Here is a 22,161-nt window from a genome sequence, read left to right on the forward strand (position 1 = left end):
CGTGTGATCGGCCTTCTCTCCCAAGCCTCTCGTCCAAGTGAAGACTCTGCAACAAACGAAGTAGTGTGCACCAAGGAGGATGTAGTGGGCACATTAGAAGAGGGTTCCATATGGGGTATATTGGTTCCCAAAGAGGACATGTCGGGCTCTGTAGATGGAACAATGGGAGGCATTGAAGAAGGAGTGGATTTCCTTGATGTACTTGGAGGCTCCATTTTCCCTTTACCCTTCTTGAGTATATTGCTTGCTAGTGGGGTACCTTGAGAGCCACTCTCGTGTTTTGAGTAACTCCTTGAGAAACGGGAAGGAGAGACTCTTCTTGTGTCTCCTGTAAGTACTCATCATTCTCATTTTGAAACCCTTCACTCAACAACCATATAGCACAATATCACATAAATTAGTACTAAAGTAAGACATACACATTCTCAAAATAAAAGAGCCACTAGTGTTAAGATACTTACTCTTACGTAATTCAAACTCTTTCTTTGGAATAACTCCTAGTGGATAATCTAACCACCAAGGACAAACCTTGGCTTCCCATGTTGTCAGATTCCTTTCAATCAAAGAGGGAGAGAACATTGTATTCTCATCATGTACATCAATCCACTCTCTAGTGAATAATGGGGCTTCATTCAATTCCTGCACCTCAACGCATTGCATAACCCATCTACACAATTTTTAGAGCATCATCCACTTTGAAAAGCATATAAACGCAATGGTATAATAAAATGTCATGTATCCAAAAAAAAAAAAGTCAGAGTCTCCTTTGTATGGAGAATACTTTTTCAAAATAAACCATAAACCCTATCTTGGGCTCCCAGAAGGGATTTAAGTCTTTTCAACATAGACATTATACACACGCGTATTGTCAAAAGAACCATCCACCCCATATCGGGCTTCCACAGGGAATTTAAGGATTTTTTGTAAACACAAAATGATATTTCATCATTCTCAAAATGACCCACTGTCACCAAACCATGGCAAAAAAATGAAATGCTCTTTTTTTGCAAAGAGTGCAAGTGAAGATGCAAACCTGTAAATCACTCTCTTAGCAGACAACACAAGCTTCATCATCTTCTCACTAGAGTCGGAAGACTTCACCGCATCCATTAGAGAAATAAAAGCCTACATACATAGTAATAATCAAAAATCACACTCAACTTGATCTTTTTTAAATTAAAACATGTCTATATTCTTTTAAAAACAATGGTCAAACGTCTATCTGCAAAATATGATTCTTCATGCTCATCTTGTAGAATAGGTCAAAAGAATTAGGAAGTTGTGGACCTTCTACTTGCATCCTTTCAATCATAAGTGTAGCCTCCCCATGCAAGTGAGCCCAATAAGTCTCCTTTTTCATGTAACTTCTAAAAAGCTTGTAATCACCAAAATGAAGATATTGTGGATCCTTAGACTTAGTGAGGCTCATGAGATGCAAAATTATCTTCTTTCTACAAGCAATAAGAACAACATATCACTTAATCATATAGAAAAACAAAATGGAATGAATACAATTAAAAATGAGAAACTAATAGCTTCAATACCTCTCAGGAGTGATTTTAGAGCTTGTCAAGCAATAGAGATTATCTCTAGTGATCTTTAGCATTCCAGGTTCATCCCATTTAATGCTAAAAAGCAACTTGAAGAACTCATCACCATTAAGAGGATTGGCGATTGACAAGTACTTGTAGCCCCGATCTTTCAACCGTTCCTCTTCTACCTTTGTGGCGTTGTCCAATCTCTTCTTCTTCTCAACATCATTTAGTCCAAGTGCATCTAGCTTTGCTCTTTCTTTGGACATAAATGCAGTGAACTCATCCTAATACAAAACACTGTATTGAAACCATAATAAAATTTTACATTAATTACCAAACATGTAGAGTAGGTATCACCTTCCACATAAGTTGAGATATCAATTCACATGGAGTGTTGTACCATGGTGCAACACCATGGTAATACCTTGCCTCCACAGTCATCTCCACCCTAGCCCATTCTCTCATATCAGGTGTCAATTTTTGAAGGATTGAATCTTTATTTGCCATGCCAAATCTTTGAAACATATAAACTTCATGAGTGATGTTTGGCATGACATGTGCCCTGGAAATGCTGCAGAAAAATTGAAAACAAAGAGTTGAACACAAGCATTGCTTGCAAAAAAATGAGAGTCAATATGCAATTAGCAAACTTACGCATTGGAAGTGTCAAGTGCAAGAAGCAACTCTGCTTCTTTTGCTCTGGACAACTCAAGGAATTGGCAATGAACACTAACATGGTATTGACTATTGTCCGAGTACTCTATCACACACAAAAAAATCATCATTTGTAAAAACAAAGCTTTACAACAAAAGAGTGAAAAAGGTGAAAGATCTTACTATCTTTGATTCTCTTCCACCATGTTTTTAGCCTATGGTTGCCATCCCATGCCAGAAACTTTTTTCCTTTGAGCTCCTACCATTCTCTACCAAGTGATCTCTCGAACTCAGCATTTCTTTCCCGCCAAAGTGGTCCCCATTCCTCCAAATCCGCTGCGGTCAGGGGAATGATATCTCTTGATCTAGAATCCCCAACAACGAACACAAGGAAATGCCCCATAGTTTCTAAATACCCAGCAGAATCAAATGAGGAAATGAGCCATTCTACATCATCTTTAGCAAACCTAACAGCCTCATGCACCATGAGTCGACAAATGGAACTGGAGGAGGCAATGTCTTCTTCTTTACATAAAATTGACTTAGAACATCTTTCATCAAGCCAAGCGAAATTTGCTTGCCTAGGTGTTTGGAATGCTTAGTCTCCTCATCCCCTTCAACATCACTATCTTCTTCATTGTCATGATGATCTCAATGTGAACATTGGTCTCTGCATAGAGATAACAAGTGACAAACATTCAATTGTTCAAAAACATATGCAATTAGGATTAGATAGTGTCAAGTATTTAATTTACAGAAATTTTGCCAGAGTCTCCTTTGTACGGAGACAAAATTTAAAAAAAAAACCCGCACACTCTATATAGGGCTCTCACATGAGATTTAAGGACCTTTTCTCCAACATAAACAAAAACAATACTTAATATTTTCTCTAGCAACTATCAATGGTATGTATACAAAAAATGGTTCACCCTTTCTTACTCTCCCACATGGTTATTAATTACCAAACTTTCCAAATGAAAAAAAAGTCCATCAAATTTAACAATCTACCATTGAAAAATTTATAATATAAACTACGTATTGACATAAAATTATAGCATACACTCATAATTTACCTGCGATCTCTACGTCATCTTCGATGTTGTTGGAGTCTTCATCAATAAAAACACACCTTTTGAGAATCATGTTCTTTTTATTTGGTGGAGTGTCCAAATGTCGGACTTGTGATGATGCCTCCTGATCGATAGCTCCCTTTGGTATACAACCGGACCTAAGCTTCATGCGCACTTGACGGTTGCTAAAAGGAGAGACTGGAGGCTTTCTTTTCTTGCTATCCCTCTTTGGTGCCATTATCTACACAACACATATAATATAGTTTTTAGTTTATATAAGACCACATAAAAAATGCAAAAAAGGGGGAGGCAGAGCTTCCCCAATCCGCGTGTGTGCGGATGATGGGGGAGGAGGCAGAGCTTCCTCATCATCCGCGTGCGCGCGGATGAGGGGGGAGCTCTGCCTCCCCTTTTTTTGTCGACACAGATGATGGGGGAAAAACATTTCAAAAACCTTAATCAAAAGACTATCTCCAGCAACACCATTGACAAAGCTCACCAAATCTACAAAAAAAGGGGGAGGTAGAGCTCCCCAATCATCTGCGCGCGCGGATGATGGGGTTGCTCTGTCTCCCCCTTTTTTTTTTGCGGTTTGATGTGTTTATTGAAAAAATATATATCAAATAATTTAGGTTTTATTTCAATAACCTCAAGCAAAACCATTTTTTCTACAATACCATTGACAAAGCTCACCAAATCGACAAAAAAAGGGGGAGGCAGAGCTCCCCCATCATCCGCGCGCGCGCGGATGATGGGGAAGCTCTGCCTCCCTCTTTTTTTGTAGATTTGGTGAGCTTTGTGCTATTTTCATTAATTTAGTGGAGTTAATCCCAAAATTTAATGACATCTATCTGATACGCGCGCGGATGATGGGGGAGCTCTGCCTCCCTCTATTTTTGTAGATTTGGTGAGCTTTGTGCTATTTTCATTAATTTTGTGGAGTTAATCCCAAAATTTAATGACATCTATCTGATAAATTGTATGCTTTAATCAGAAATTGCCAAAAAAAGGGGGGGAGGGCAGAGCTCCCCCATCATCTGCCCTCCCCCCCTTTTTTTGGCAATTTCTGATTAAAGCATACAATTTATGAGATAGATTTGTTATGAACACCAAAATCGTTTTTAATCAGAACTTGAAGAAAGCAAGTCATCATCGCAAGAAGATAGACCGCAGAGAACCGTTCAACGCAAAAAAAAAGGGGGCGCAGAGCCCGCCCATCATCCGCGAGAGAGAGAGAGAGAGAGAGAGAGAGAGAGAGAGAGAGAGAGAGAGAGAGAGAGAGAGAGAGAGAGAGAGAGAGAGAGGAGGCACCAACATGATGCGCGCGCAATGGTACTGGACTGTGTTAGCTCGAGCAGGTAGACGATTGGTTCCCGAAGTAGTAATGCTTCAAACCTAAGCTTTGACATTCACTATTTTTGACCTCTTTCTAGTCTTAAGCAAAGCGGCCACAACTGAGTTTTTTTTTTGAAGTCCACGATTCTCGGCCATTTTCAAAGAGCCGTAACTCCCAAACGGTTCAGAATTTGCCCGGGGCCAACTCACATGAATTTGTTTGCCTTGTTGAGCTCTTCGACAGTTGTGTGATACAAAAAATTCATATCCAGCTCAGTTTGGTTGAAAATTCACCTACAAGTTGACAATTTCTACAAAAACAGAGCAAAACAGCATTTTCTCACTTTTCCCTAATCTACGGGCTGAAACAAGCATCAAAATGAAGGAATCTGAAAAAACTTAAAGAAGCAATATTTTTCCTCGTATTGAAGACTAAAATTCCTGCATACAAAACTTTTCAAAATTTTGACCTTAGCATCCTCAAAACTAGCTCCCAACAGGTGTCCCGGGTCAAAATTTGAAACTTCACGGAAATGATTAGAATAAAGTCCTAGACTGTGGAAAATGGTGAAATGAATGATAAATATTATATAACATTACTATACTCTGTATTATGTACAATATATGTATAATCACAATATATATATATATATAATATACTCTATTTACTATATACTTTTTACTGTAAGTATAACATTATATACTATATAACGTACTATAGTGCTACTGGACTGGACTGGTATTGGACTGAACTGATCCTCGACTAGACTGGAGTAATACTGGACTGGACTGGTATTGGACTGAACTTATCCTGGATTATCCTGTACTGGACTGGTACTGATACTGGACTAGACTTATCGTAGACTGGTACTTATCTTGGACTGGACTTATCCTGTACTGGTACTAGTACTGGACTATATTAGTATTAGTACATGACTGGAACTGGAGCTGGTACTGGTACTGTACTGGTTTAGACTTCACTGATACTGGACTGGACTAGTACTGGATTGGACTGATACTGGTACTGAACTGAACTTGAATGATACAGTACAACTACTGGATCGGACTGGATTGGTACTTGACTGGGACTGGTACTGGGTGGACTAGTACTCGATTGGTCTAGTACTGGACTAGATTGGACCGGACTACTACTAGATTGGACTTCATTGGTACTGGACTACACTGATATTGGACTGGACTGGACTTGACTGTACTGGGTGGACTAGTACTGGATTGGACTTGACTGGTACTGGACTGGACTTGACTGGTACTAGACTGGACTGGTATTGTACTGGACTGCTCGACTAGACTGGACTGCTACTAGATTGGGCTTGATTGGTACTGGACTGGACTGGTACTGTACTGCTACTGGACTGGACTGGACTGGCCCGGTACTGGTAGTGGTATAATGTAATGTAACTATATATACTATATACTTAAATACCATATATTCTATATATACTATACTATGTCCATTTTAATTTTAAAGCTCTTAAGATGGGGTGGAGCATACAATGCAGGAGTATTCAAAGGATATATCCATCATTTCATGGATGAAAGACAAAGGTAAATCGTGCAGGTTATCTAAACTTTTAGAGATTTGTGGAACTCCCAAAAAGGTTGACGAGCTCCCAAATTTTTATAATGGCAATGTTTGTTTCGAGCTTCCTCCAATTCACAACAATAAAAGGATGCTCGGTATGGAGCAGAAGTACGAAGGTCACCTTTGGTCTTGCCCAGCATCGACCAACATGGCCATAGATTGCACTGTGCGTTTGAGTTATTGTCTTGGAAGCCTTCAATGTTGCAGAGTGACATGCCCTTTTTACCTTGGTGAAAGGAAATACAATGACGCCTTCTTTCATGGACATCTGGACAGACAAATCAACATGGGCTATCCTGCTAGCGAAGGTAAATCTAAAATAACCTGCCACTATTGTGACAGACTGGTCACTTGTTCAAATGTTTGCAAGTGTATGATCTATTATGTGATGCCAAAGGAAACAACAATAACACATTTGGTGATCCATCTGGGAGTGCATGACCACAATGTACAGCCAGGTACTAGAAGGGCAGCTCTTGAAAAAGTGTGCAATCTTGTTAAAAGATTGAGAAGGGGGGTCCTAGAAAAGTACAAATGTTAGTTGCTCGTCAAATGCTATTTCAATCATTGACTAAAGAAGATGATTTAGAAGCCACTGATGTAGAGCTTAACCATTTTCTTGAGGAAGTGATGCCCCTTGTTCAAAATAGGGGATTCAAAAGTATTTTGTCAAATGAGAAAGCTAAACAGGGTCAGGTTGTTGGTGATGGATACGACACTATACTATTGCTACAGAAACGGTGTGTTTTTCCATTCTTTCATGGAAGTCGTTTTCCAGGCCAAGGTGGACCTAATGACAAATGTTATGTATTCAAAATGTCCACAAAAGGACCTGCTTCTGGAGTTGAACTAGTCAATAGAATGAGGCGAGGAGGGACAGGAGATTTGAGTAGTGCTTGGGTGCACTTTGATCATACTCATCAAATTGAAGGATGGGCAACTATGTCATGCTCTGTTTATGATCTTGGGTAAGTGAATTTATAAAAATATGTTAGATAGCATGTTTGATATAAGACACATGTTATTACTTATTTGTTCTATGTGTACAACATGCGAGCATTGCAATATGTGAATGTAAAGAAGAAGACGAAGAAACACAAATCTTGTTTTGGAGAAATTTAAACACAGTTATGGAGAGGTGTGGGCATGAACCAGCAAACTTTGTTGGAGTTATGTCTGATGAAGCTGGGGCTAATTGGCTGGCAATACGAGTTGTATACAATGGTGGATGGCATAATGTAATGGAGGGAAGGGAGCGCTCATGTATTTTCCATTGGGAGCAGAGTCTACACAAGCATACAAAAAAACATGTCGCTACAGATAGACAAATGCATCACATTGAAATGTGTGAAGCATGGCGCTTAGCAAAGACTACAAATGAGGCTTCTCGTATAGCTTCCACAATACGAGAATGGTGGGTGAAATATGTGATAGGGGATAATAAAAAGGCTTTAGAGAGATGGTTTAATTGGTGGGAGCAACGGATTGCCCATTGGGGAAGCGCTGAGACAATGGTATATCAATCATTTTTTGGTTCTTTTTAAATACTTGAAAATAGAGATTTACATTTATATGCTTTTAATTGTTTTGTATTTATAGGTTAGTAAGAGTCCATGGGAGAGAGCTCAAATTCCAAGTATAAACTTGTCAGAGAGCATCCATGCTAGTTGGCTGGCAGGTGAAGGTGGTAAACGTAAAATCTCACTTTATGCATGTGTCAGTGATGTTTTGAATGCATATATTCAATGTGCAAAAAGATTGGGATACACCACAGGCAGATACATCGAAACGGGCCCTTCCATAGAAGCAATGATGGCCAGTTCCAAACGCAGAGAATCTCCAAATCCAAATCATTTTACGAGTACATTAAAAGTCTTGGTTGCTGGTAGTCCTTTGTATGAGGAGCCTGTGATGGAAGGTGACAAAGAGACAGTACAACGGAAGAAGAAAACATGTGCAGTCGGTACAAGCTCACATAAACTTGGATATGTAATGGAAGCAAGACAACGAAAAACCAAAGGGAGACCACGGAGTATACATTTTGATAGAGAGGATAATGAAGAAGTATATGTTGTCACTGATAGTGAAGTAGGAGATAGCATTCCAGTGCAGCCTGGGGAGAATTTAGCAAGGTGTATTCAAGAGGTCCAAGTTGCCCGCGAAGAGTGGGCTTTACGAAGGATGCAAGCCAATTGCATGAGGAAATGTTTTGGAATGGTAGGGAAGAAAATTTGTGGTAACAAATTACAAAGCCATAATGTGGGAATGGTTGCTCCTTGTTTTTGGTCTGAGAGAACTTTTAAAGACAAGACAATTGCACAGTGGATATGGTTCTGCAATTATGAAGTAGGCCACACACAAAAAGTACAGAGGCAAGTTAAATTCTCACCTGTCGTTCCTACTTTCTGGCAAGTGAATATTGGAACCAATTTATCAAAGGAAGAGAGTGACAGCTTGGTACAAAGTGGATTTCAATTTGCAGATTTTGCAACACCACTATGACGCATGAACAATACAAATGCTACTCTTACACAAGGAGGCTCCAGTAGTAGCAGGAAGCGTAAGTGGAGACATGGTATTTCCAAAGAAGCGCAAAAGAGATTGGAGTCAGCTGCAAGCATGGTTGTAACGTTCTTGGATGAGAAATTAGAAAGTGAACAACACATAGTTTTTCGAATATTGACAGAGAGTTGTTATGATGTACACATTAAGGTAGGACAGGTGCAATTTTCTAGACATATGAGACTTTATTTTAATTCCTTTTAGTAAGAGAAGCATGCTTTGTGGTATCTATCTAGACAATTGTACAAGCTCAAAATTAGGGCTTTTGGAATCTTGTACATGTTTTTGGTGTGTATCGTTAAAAGAGACTCAAAATCTTAAGCCAATTTTTTGTGAGATTATAGATCTTTTTTGTCGTGTATAATATTCTGATGTCTTTGTTTTGGATTAATTTTTTGTGTCGTTAGAAAAGGCTCTAAATCTAAAATCAAAAAGCTCGCAAAATTGGGTTTGATTGCAAAGGCTCGAAATTGAAAGCTCGCAAATAAAACGCACTCTCCAATATGTTGATGGCTAGCAAGTGAACTTTTCACCTTAAGCATGTAGTCGACAATATTTTTTACCTTATCCATAGGAAATTTTTTTCAAAGGAACAATGCGAAAAAAATTTTCAATACTTTATTATCTTTCAATGTGTATAAAAATACACATTCTTTCAACTAGAAATTTGATTATCTTAATGTCCCTAGTAGGGCTGTAGTAGATGTAGTAGATTTATTCAACTATCAACTTTGCATTGGTGAAACGACTCTCCATCCACAAGACAAGGACTCTACTTAGAGGTGGGATGTACAAGGAGGTAAAAAGTGAAACAAAAATATTTTAATAACATTACAATCTTCATTCAAACACATCACTAACAATACATTAACTTTAGAAATTCCATCAAGTTCATGAGCTTTGAAATAGGTATACATTGCCAAAAAAAATTTAATATCAAGCCAAGGCTTATAAAAAACTATGGTGAAGTAGCATGAGCAAATGAAACTCATAGCCTTGCCATTCCATGGGCCCCATCAATGGAGTTCATAAGGTAGCATGCATTTTCAGTGATATCAATCCCTATAAGGCTCCAAAGAGAATTTTGACAACAAAAAAGTGGCTGGTAAAAACCATAAAATATAGAAAAACTTTACAGACCTCCTTACCTCTCATGATAAGGATAAAACAGGAGCACATAGGTCTCAATTGATGGTGCACTACTTGATGGTGTCTAGGTGGTATCCTCTTGTGGGATGAAAATGTGGCAAAAATAGGATTTTGGGATGCTTTTCAATGAAAATTGCTAAGATTGTGGTGAAAATTTTCACTAAATTTTTGTTTGTACTTTGGCCCTAGGAAGGTACATAAAGGTAGAGGGATTGGGTCAAATGTAGGAGGTTGAAAAAAAATGAAATATGAGGGGTTCTTCCCTTTATATAGGTTTGCACATCCCAAGATACTGATTTGCATGGGCATAATTTCCAAGAAAAATATAACCGTTGGGAATTGTATTTGGCTATTGGGATTGTTTTGTGGGGTATGTGAGTGGTACTATATAGAGACCTTGGGTTTGACAAGTGATATTCTTTCCTACTTATGAGAAATTTTCCTCAAATTTTCAACTTGTTTCTCTAACCAAGATGATGTTGAGGGCACATGAAGATGTGCACTTTGTGCAAATTTAGACTTCTTGAATAGCCCTTAATTTATGCTAACTTTGCTCTAGGAGTCCTATAGCACTATATTAACTTCCACACCATATGGTTTGTGTCTCATGAAAATTTGAACTTCTTGGGTATCCCTACATTAATGAAAACTTTAGTTTGGATGTATCAAGTAGCAAAGGAAATGTGACAAGAATGATAGTGTAGGAGAAAGAACAAACCCTCAAGAAGCGGTCTTCTCTGGTCAAGATCACCACAAAGATGATGATGGCAAAGAATGATATTGCAATGTGCTATATAAAAAAGTGCCAGAGTCCCTCGTCTTAAGTATGCATTGTCGATAAAAGAAGTTGAGTTTCACAAGCTCCACCCACCAGGCTACCCAATGTATAATGTACTTGCAGAGATAAAGTGATATATGTCCAGCTTTTTGATTAGCTTTGAGACTATAATGAGCATACCAATGCTCTATGGGTAAGGCATTGTGATGGGAAGCACACTACTTATCTATTGGCAATGCATTACAATGGGTAGTAGATTTGGTAACTATGCCTATGGGATTATGAAAAGTGAGATACATAGTTCTTGTAAGAGAAGATCCAATCATGCATTAAGAGGAAATACTACAGAAACATTATGTAGGTCTTTCTTGAAATATGTAATTTCCCATTTTGGGTGTGTTGGGAAATAACAGTAAACAAGGGTAAATGACAGTAAACAAGGGTAAGCTGGATGCTAAGGAGCTAGGAAATTCCTCTCTAGGTTGTGTATCAAACTTGCTCTTACTATTGCTTACAATCTTGAAGCAAATCGTAAATTTTAACATGGAAATTCTCCTACCGTCAAAGATTTGTCTATGTCTTATAAGATTGGACTCTAGTGGGCCAAGATTATTGTCACATGACCTATGGGCTAATTGTACAACACATAAAATACTCACTAGTTATATGTATGTTGAGTTGATGTATTGTTCAAAACATGCATATGTGTTTGTTATTGATTAAGCCATGAGCTCTTAGATTTAGAGGAGAAACACCTTCTTAGATATACTGCAAACATCTCGATAATGTTAACTATGTGATTATCTGCATATGTAATATCTATCTATCTCTACTATAAGTATCCATAAAATGGAATCTATGTATCACTATGGTTGGAGTTATAAATGCTATAGTTTATAAACAAAGACACTGGTTAGTTTAGCTACCTATACTATGTACATTTTTGTCAATGTGCCATCGGCTTTATAGGACCATGCAAACACATCTTTATACTTCTTGAGAAGTTGTGCTAGCCGTTCTTCCTCTTCAGTCTCTAAATCGATTGCTATATAGACCGACTGAGGTTGCTCACCAGGTTCCGCGAGGTCTATCCTTTTTTGCATTTTCAGGCCCATCGTAAGATTCCTGGTTGGCTCTTTCCCTGACTGGTGGTGTCATTATGATTTTTCTGTCCTGGATGGTGAATTTCCGATAGTGTGATGGTACATTCATGTTTCCCTTTTCTGACTCCCCTTTACCATCACTGTTGGACGGGAAGTCTCACACACCCATGAAGTGCATGCAAACACTACCTAGATCAACATAATGTCAATCGAGGACACAGATGATACGATAGGCACACAGAGGAAATCTCTTAAGCTTGTCAGGCTGAGACCATCCTACAAACTCTCTATGATGCTAGACATGGAGTGAGAAGGAGCTTGTATATAGTCCAATTACATAGTTGGATCTAACATATACCAGCTATCATTATCACAGTAACTATAACAATGTACAACCAATCAAAACCCAATTGTTTGTGTACCTTTAAATTGACCTGCTACTTCATTTTGAGCGTTGGCCATTATGGGATCTATTGTGAGTCTTTGCATCACTAGTTAGTCTTAAATCAATGTACTTGTTGAGATATTGCCCTGATTTTTATCCATCTCTATTGTAATCAGAACTTGGTGCTAATTGTGCTTTCCTTCATTATTTGAAGATACCAGCTCTAGTTCTTGTGTCTAGTATCTGATTTTGTACTTTCATTTCAGCCTATATCTAATTTTTGTATTTGTCTAAAGTCTGAAATTGATTCTCCATCTAATTTGACATCTAACTCTAAATCTCCAACTTGGAATATCTAGCTCATTCTAAAAGATGGTCTGGAAACTAACTAAGCACGCTCATCCAACCCAATCACTAAGAAAGAGAGAATAACCACTGACTAGAAGTTATGGGACATATAAGGTAAAGAAACCGTCTTAAACATATGAAGGCAAGAGGGCCATAGGGATAGTTGAGCTAGCAAGCAGATCACCAGTCACCTACCATAGTATCCCCACTATGTAGTACCCCAAAAAAACCATTTAACAATATAAACAACCAAGCAAGCCAGACCATATCAAAGCAACATAGCAACCTGAACAAGCACAACCAAAATTAGTACAATACAAGCTATCACAACCACTCAATTGTTGTTAAATAACTACATGATAGGCTACAAGCATTACCAAAAGAAGCCTAGGGGAGGTCACTATGTATAAATTGAGTATATTGCATGCGTTCATTGACTATTTATTAAAATCCTTATCTGTAATTTTTTGACAAATAAAGTACACCCTTTTCCTATTCAATCTATAAACTTATTTCCCAATTAAATTTTAGGGTACCCTTTCGTATGTGAAAATGTGAGAAAAAAAGAAAAATAACCCCTTTTGCTGCACTCAAGTGATAGTCACATAATTATCAAGTGAACCCCCCCCCCCCCAAGAAACAACCACTAGTGAGAAAACTATAGTTGGATATTTCAAGCTAACTAGCCTTATCATATTCTATACTTAATATGAAATTTGTTAGTGATAACAAGGATGTGGACTAGTACATAACTGTTGGCTATATAGCCGCTATCCAAATAGGTAGAATATCATAATTAAGACTGTTTAAAGATGATTAAAGCCCAAGGCAATTGGGAATTGATAAATTGGTCCAGCTAAAGGACCAGGTGGCACAAGAGATCAACCAAATAGATAATTAGAAGTATCAAGTCCTCAAGCTCCAAACTTGTATTCAGGAAGAACAAGGGGATGGGGAGTAGTACAAAGTAGAAAATCCTCGGGATAAAGGAAACTATGTAGACTTGAAAGCAATCAACTCTAATCTAGCCACTAATGAAAATAAGAATCTAATATGCAATAGTAAAAAAGAGCATTGTTGAGTTCAAATTAACCCTTAAAGAGAAGCAATCAACAACCAACAATATGAAGGCAGCAAACAATGCTATGAAGAAAGCCATCCTACACAAGTATACCTACCGATATCTGGTATATATAATTGATAATGAGGGAGATATCAATTCAAACCTAGAGGAGTTAAGAAGTCTAATTGAGAATCTAAAGTATGATCTAGAAGACTCTACTTCTAGATACAAAAATTCCTTGGCCAAATAGCATTGATTCAACACTTGCAAGCAGGCCAAGCCATCTAGACAAATGTGTCTGATGAAGATAAATAAGAGGATAAGGATGATGAAACTACATAAATTTACCCAAATTTGTTCTCAAAGTCAAACAAAAATGATGATGATGCTCTAGAACAAACACACTCAAGTGGCTAGGCTGAACAAACCCCAAATCAATGCAAGGAGCAACCTAATCAAACTTGAGATAATCATTCTCATCAAATTTTGGATACCTAGACTGAGACAATCAACAAATTGATCAAACTTAGAATCAATTGGTGTTTATATGTAGAAATGAAGGGGAAAACCATTCATGTAGAGAAAGATTCAGACTCTAGTCTGACTTCTTTTTTCAACACAATCTCTAAGTCTGTCTGAATAAGAAGCTAAGGCAAGAAAAGAAACCCCATATCCAGGGCTTTCTAGGTGACGATGATGCTTACTCAGATTTGAAGAGATCAAAATGCTTTATCTTGGATCCTAGAGAGCGATGGCAACGTGAAAGGCACAAAAATATCATGAGCAAGAGAAATGCAAATGAATAGGGGAGCCCCCAAATCAAAAGGCTTTTTGCAATGAGTACATAATTTTTTGAGATTTAATTAGATGTCCTATTAGGGAGCCAACTGGCATATAAGTGCATGAAGGTAATGAAGGATGAAATGAAGGCCCAACACTCCTCAAGCTATAAATTGCTGAAAAAATGCATCAAGTAGTTAAGGCAATGTGATGAGAATCAAAGTGTAGGATCAAGAACAAACCCTCAAGAGGCTGTTCCATTCGGTTAGGATCACCACAAAGATGATAGCAAAGAATGACATTGTATAGTACTATATTAAAAATATGTTGAAATTTTGTGTCTTAACGTATGCATTGCCGATAAAAGAAGATGAGATTGATAGGTTCTACCCACCAGTCTATTTAATGCATAATGAACCACAGATCAAATGACTTATTTCCATTTTTCTTATCAACTTCAAGACTAGAATGAGCATACTAGTGATCTATGAGTAAGGCATCATGATGATAAGCACACTACTTACCCATTAGCCATGCATTACAAATGGGTAGTAGATTTGTAACTATGCCTTTGGGATTATGAAAATGAGATACATAGTTCTTACAAGAAAATACTTAATCAGGTGGAAGGTCATGCATTGTAAGGAAAGACTACAGAAGCATTATGTTATAAGTCTTTCTTGGAAGATGTAATTTTCCATTATGGCTATGTTGGGAAAATAATAGTGGAAAAGGGTGAGTTGGATGCTAAGGATCGAGGTAGGAAATTCCTCTCTAGGTTGGGTATCAAACTTGTTGTCACTATTGCTTACAATTCTAAAGCCAATCGTAAATTTTAACATGGACAATCCTACCATCAAAGCTTTGTCTATCTTACAAGGGTAAAATTGGACACTAGTGGGCCAATATTTCCCCCCCATAAATTATGGGCTAATTGTACAACACGTAGCTTTCTCACTAGTTATATGCATGTTGAGTTGATATACTATCAAAAACATGCATAGTTGTTTGTTATTGATTAAGCCATGAGCTCTCAGAGTCACATGATTGACACCTTCTTTGCTATTTTCCTCTAGTCCAACACAAGTGATAAGGTAGTAAACGAGGCCACATTTGGAACACCCATGTATAAGGATCGTACCTCACTTGAAGGAGACAAAGAAACTGTTTGTCAGCAAAAGAGAGGGCTGTCGATTGTGTGTTGAGGATGAATTGACACATAGGCCAGAGTACAATGCAAAAACACAAGACCGGAGAACACACAGAAGGCCAAGGAAGATCATTTTTACTGAAGATTCAGGGGTAGTAGATGGGAGTGAGAATTCCAAAGAGAAGACAAAGTTTTTTGTTTTGGAATGAAAATGTCAATGAAGCTATGTGGGAAATAAGAAGAACCTCTATCGGTAGTCGTGTGACATGCAGTGGCACCTCAATAGTGGAAAAAGATGTCGACAAAATATTGTGGCATGTAGTAAAGGACTCCTGCACCATCCTTTGAGGGGTATAGAAAACATCCAAATGGGCTACTCAGACAATAGTTTTGGTATTGTCCCAGAAATGTTATTCATTGCATGTGGTGGATCATAATATAGAACCAAGTCTAGCTCCTCCTCCAACAACTTGGCCGGTTGATCTAGGAATAAATCTCACAGATGAAGAAGTTGAGGTACTACTTGAAGGATGATTTTAAGTGGAGACAATTGGAAGAGATCGAGAGAGTGCAACAACCATGAGAACTCCTCCTAGGGGTGGAGGTGATTCCTCTTCCGCTTCACCAAAAGCAAGTAGTAGTGGTTCAATACTAAGAAATGGCATAAGAGTCAAATTTTGAACTTCCATTTTCGAGGAGGCAACTAAGAAAATTGGTCTCGCTCTTGTTTAAAGGCTAAGGTATTGAAGATAAATGCATTGTAAACAAAGCACATGAAGTTTTTCAAGGTTGAGCTAGCATCACACAGTAGATGGACATGTGGGGGTGTATGAGGTGCACATTAAGGATGAGCCCTATTGCACATGCTCTGCTTTCACCGATAGGGATGCCAAGAGAAAATATTATTTGGTTTGCAAGCACTTGTACTTCATTTTCTTATTAGTTCTTGGATTGAGCCAAAATGAAAACATGTTCATGCATCAACCCGTGCTAAGTACATGTCTACAATGCTCTCAGCCGTGAACACACATGTCCAAACTTAGAGTGAAGCTCAAGATTGTACAATTTTGTTACACATTTTTTGTTATGTATTGTAGCTGGAGAAGTTGATATAGATTGGGTAGGAGTTGGACCTTTGGGGGGATGAATTGTACAAATTTAATCTCTCTTTTTGTTAGAAATAATCTTGATGTTAATTGATTTAGGTGTATACTTCTCCTTGAGAGAGAGAGAGAGAGAGAGAGAGAGAGAGAGAGAGAGAGAGAGAGAGAGAGAGAGAGGTGGACATGTTAGGGGATAGAGAGAGAAGGAGAGAGATAGAAGATAGAGAGAGGGATTATATAGAGAGAGAGGGTCAAGGGAGAGGAAAAAGGAGCAAAAGTGATGATGACGATGATGTGGGATCGATGTGTGTTTACTAAGGAAAAAAATTGAGAGAGAGAGAGAGAGAGAGAGAGAGAGAGAGAGAGAGAGAGAGAGAGAGAGAGAGAGAGAGAGAGAGAGGATCAAGGGAGATAAAAAAAGAGGAAAAGTGACGGTGACAACGATGTGGGATCGAGGTGTGTTTACCAAGGAAAAAAATATGAGAGAGAGAGAGAGAGAGAGAGAGAGAGAGAGAGAGAGAGAGAGAGAGAGAGAGAGAGAGAGAGATCATAAGGTTGAGAAGAGAAGAAAGAATCTTTTTGGAATATGCTCGTCGGATTCCAAAAAAACATTCGTCAAAAAATGCTCGCCAAAAAAGAATCCCGTCAAAGGGTTGTTTTTCTATATTTTCTAATGTTGTACGGACTATCCCCAAAAATAGATAGATATATAAAATGAGGGATGGATACATAGACAAAAATGTATACTATTGATAGCTAAAAACTAATCAGTGTCTCTTTATTTTTAACACATAGCATTTATACCTTTAACCATAGTGATACAGAGGCTCCATTTTGTGGATAGTAGACATAAATAGATATTACATATGTAGACAACCACAAAATTACATATGTATTACATTTTGTGGATAGTTATAGTAGACATAAATAGATATTACATATGTAGACAACCACAAAATTAACATTATTGATGTGCCTCTCTAGGGAAGGACCCTTTCCAATATTTTTACCTTGAGGAAATTGCCTTCATGCTTTGTAGTATTGCATTTGCCATATCTGAAGATTCATACAATGATATTTTTCTTTTGAAGCCTTCGCCTGCAAGCTAGCTACCATGATTGCTCTCGGTCAAGTTGGTTCTTGGAGTGTTTTTCCCATCATCACTTCTCTCTATTTCTGACATGATGCTCCCCCAATGTGCAATACACATCTCCCACCAGCTCAACCAAGAGTCCATTGCAGGGATGTTTTTATCCATGCAATTTTCATTTCGCCACCATTGTCAAAGTAGACAAGACTCCACTAAATCTGCCTCTTTAGAGGGGGACTAGATGCCACTTTTTGCACATGTCTTTGTGAGTTTATTGAGATAAAGAGGCAATGTACTTTGTGGTGTGTGCCACCATGATTTGTTTCCAATGAAAAAGGAAAGATTGCTCTCGATGTTGTAGAACATTGTCTTTGCCACCACTGAGCATTGTGCGAACTACATTCCAGTTGGCTTGAGCTTCGTGCACCATGAATCCGTGGAAATCCACTCTCTCACATCCATGAACCTCCACAACTTCATCTAGGCACTGCCAGAAAAGAATTTGTGCTTCCATGTCTTCCTCTTTCATCTCACATGATGCAATAGTGAGGAGATTTTGCATGCTGCAACATAAGACAAGCACATTAGTAAACACGTTGCTGGTTATTTCTTAAGATATGCCAAAATTTTGAATTATGTTCCTAAGACAACAAGCCCCGGATCGTAAATGTGGAATGCCATGGTCACCCAATCCGCCACTCGGTGAGTGTGGTCAAACTGCACCCAAGAGTGCCGAAGATCTCGAGGTCCACTTTTCATTGCATTTAATTAACCAAATCCAATCTAGATGCATGACCAACTATAGATATCTTGAACACAAAACAATGCTCCCCTTCCGCTCCTTGCCTGGGAAACCTGCTTTTGTGGAAAAAATCATATGTGCAATCTCTTTTTAGCCGCAAGCAAGGAGTCCACACTAAAGCTCTCCTTTGTTCGCCCATTCCTAGTTGCAGCCACGGACCTTTGAAACTTGTACTTCAAAGTTAAATTACTTTGAAATATTATGTCCAAACAAGAGAAACATGAAAGAATCCTCACCAATTTTCCTCCACCAAGGGACCCATTGCCTCAGCAACATTTAGAAATTCTTGCTCACCAAGTACATGGCTAGAGCCCCCCTCTTGCATCAAAGCTGTCGTCACAATTTCCTTTTCCACACACATTTTTACCTTTCTTGTGTCTACATGTCTATCCACATTGGGAACTCGTGCAAACATTTCTTTGGTTTTATCGGTGAGCCCTTTTGACGACCCATCCTGCATGTCATGTTTGTGAGTTTCCTTGATGTACCATTAATATGCTCATGCTCTCATCCCTTGGCATGACATAATATACGAAGCAATCATATCTACCCAAACAAATGGGCAATTGATTGCAATAGTGGCAAGTAAGCTTGCCACCAAGTTCGTTGCAAAACTCGCCCATGCAAGGTAATTTAGCATGTTGCCATTGACATGCGTTGTGCTTGACTTTGCAAAATTAACCAATTTGGGACAACTTTCATTGAGACATTTTAGAGCACTTGCACACTGACTTTTGTGACACACTCCAGAAAATGCAATATTTGAGGTTTACAGTTTGGTCCAATGGTGTGGATCATAATTATGTTCCATAGCATCCATTGGATGGACCTTTCCTAAGGTCGGTGGAAACTCAAACATCATGCTACCATTGTACACCTTTGGTATTTCCAACACTTGTTTGATTTTCACTATCTTTGAAAGAAGCTTTGTCAAAGTGTTGGGCTTTGTCATTGCATTAAAAAATGGCAAGATACTATTTGTACTCCTTACCTCGATAGAGTTTTGAAATGATTTCTCTTCAAAGAGTTGTTCCTTTCTTGGACTAGTAAGGTTTGAGTGTATTCTATTTGTGAGGTTTTTTTTTCGTGCTTTTGCAATTGGAACTATTTTTTGAGCTTTTTTCCATTATTGTATTTTCATCAAAGCTACACATTGATATATATCTTGCATCACAACAACTAATACTTACAAAAAAATGGATGATAAATCATGGTATACAAGTGAAGAAAATGAAGTGGATTGTGGGGAAAACTGTAGAATACCATAGTATAGGAAAATTTACCAATAACCAATACATTATCAAAAAAGATTACATAGAGGCCACTAACACAAGAGCCAACCTTAAAACAAAACTTTCACGACCTTGTGACATGGAGCCTTTGGGTTAATGTAAACTCCTCCATAAGGACACAAACATACTACTGGCTGCCTCTAATATTTTTGTGCTTCTTAATGAATCCCATGCCTCCACTTTTGTTACCTCACCATTGCATATATCTTAGATATTTCCACTTTAGTGTCATAGGGCTAGATGTGAGCTACACAATAGACCTAGAGGTGGTGGCGGCTTAGGTAGACTTCTCGAGGTCCACCAAGTTCTTAGCCCACCCAGCCCACCTGCAAGGTGGAGTTGATGGTGATTGGAGTCCAATATGTTGGTCTCTTACTACAACATAGCCATAATTTGGTTGTAGACTTTGATCTATATAGGCCTATGAAAGAAATATGGCTATGGCACAAACAAGACCATTGTGTCATAATCAATGATGTTAGAATTACAAAACATATATGCATTACAATATAAAGGCAAAAAGAAACTACTAGTTTAAGAGACAATGCACAAATTTGAAAGAGGTGCATATATGTGGACTTGATCAAGTCCACATATATGCACCTCTTTCAAATTTGTGCATTGTCTCTTAAACTAGTAGTTTCTTTTTGCCTTTATATTGTAATGCATATATGTTTTGTAATTCTAACATCATTGATTATGACAAAATGGTCTTGTTTGTGCCATAGCCATGATCTATGTGTAATGGCTACCTTTGCTATACCGGAATGTTAGAGCTCCAATACAAAATACTAATACTAAGTGACCCTCATATTTTTGAGCTAACTTGATCGAGTTTTGCAAATCCAAAAGTGGACGATTACTCTTCTTTTAAGAGAGGGTTATGTTAAAAATTGTTGACGTGACAACCACTAAAGATAGGTTTGAATAATATCCTAACCTTGACCATATCATAGCTAGGAGCTGAAGACAAAGTGGATTAGTATTAAAATCATAACCTTAACTAACTTATTGAGCTAGTCGAGGGGGCGTAAATCCCCAAAACATAAGAAGAGCTTGCTAAGGGGATTACTATTAAAATCCTAACCCAAACTAACTTACATAGCTAGCTGAGGGGGACTAAAACCCCAAAAGATAAAAAGAAGACTAGATGTGTGTATATATGCTACTGTGGTGGACTACATAGGCATGCCCAGATTTTTTGTTGACTACTATAAGAAATTCCTTGATGTGTGTTGATTGCTTTTGGGGGCCAAATTTTAGCCTTTTAGCTTTTGGATGTCTTGCTTTTTATGTAACTACTCTTGGGGAGACCAAGGGCGTTTAAATATGTGCATAGGGGTCTCTCTCTAGCATTTTGCCTTGTGAAGAAATCGAGAAGAGTATGAGATCTTGTACCTTGTTGAAGAGGAACTTCAACACTAAGTGTTAGCGAAAAAGAATTTTGGCAACCATATACAATTTCTTTTTATCCAATTTCAAAGAGGTAATTTTGAAAATTAAAGCACCAATTTAGCACTATGTTCTTCAAAATATAGGCGGGATTTTTCATTTTCATCTTCCTCTCAACATGAATTTTAACTTCAAAATGGTTGATTGCTAGCTAAGCCACATTTTTTCCGAATACTTCCACCACTCCAACAAGATGAAGATTTATTGTAGCTTTGTTGACTTCCACAAAGCCTTTCACAAAAGTCCCATAGCCAGATTCATACAAACTCTACATTACATGGGAGTCCCATTAGAGCTTAACCTGTTCACTCTAGTATTGAGGTTAAGCAAGAATTTAGACTTTCTTTAACTGTGTTTTGATTGTATATTGGTGAGATTTTTGACTATACTGAGATTGCAAGGGATAGCGGGGAGCAATTTGTGAGTACATAATTATCTATGTTGCTTTATGTCGATGATACTGTGCTTATTTCAAACTCTCCTATATATGCAAAGACAACTAGATATCCCTAGGGCATTCTCATGTATAAGGCATAAATGGTACCCTTTGGGGAACCCTCATCTTCGACACTAGCCCTGCACCTAACTATATCGCGATGACAATGGTAGTAAGCTACTCATAACTGGCCTCTGTCAAGGAAGAAGAGGAGGGAAGGAAGAGAGAAAAAGAGGGAGAGAGAGAAGACCCCCCATGGTAGTGTATGTTGTGTCCAGAGAGAGACAGAGATAGAGAGATTCCCACTACTACTCCAGAAACAAGCTTTCCCAAACATTTCTTCCATGAGATGCTCTCGATCCCTGCCATCGTCTCTGCAGACGATGGGGGGGCTCTTGGCCCTCCCATTTATTTTTGCACTAAGAGAGATAGCAAGAGCACATGCATCACCGAGCCGCTAGAAGATTTTTT

General features: G+C 38.2%; 1 pseudogene; it reads right to left on the bottom strand.

Moving 5' to 3' along the window:
• Nucleotides 1-247: 247 nt before the first annotated feature.
• Nucleotides 248-3,497, bottom strand: LOC147459107 (uncharacterized; annotated as a pseudogene).
• Between the last annotated feature and the right edge of the window lie 18,664 nt (nt 3,498-22,161).

This window comes from Adiantum capillus-veneris, chromosome 4, assembly GCF_014529385.1.
Source record: "Adiantum capillus-veneris isolate H3 chromosome 4, ASM1452938v2, whole genome shotgun sequence".
In the NCBI taxonomy this organism is placed as follows: Eukaryota; Viridiplantae; Streptophyta; class Polypodiopsida; order Polypodiales; family Pteridaceae; genus Adiantum; species Adiantum capillus-veneris.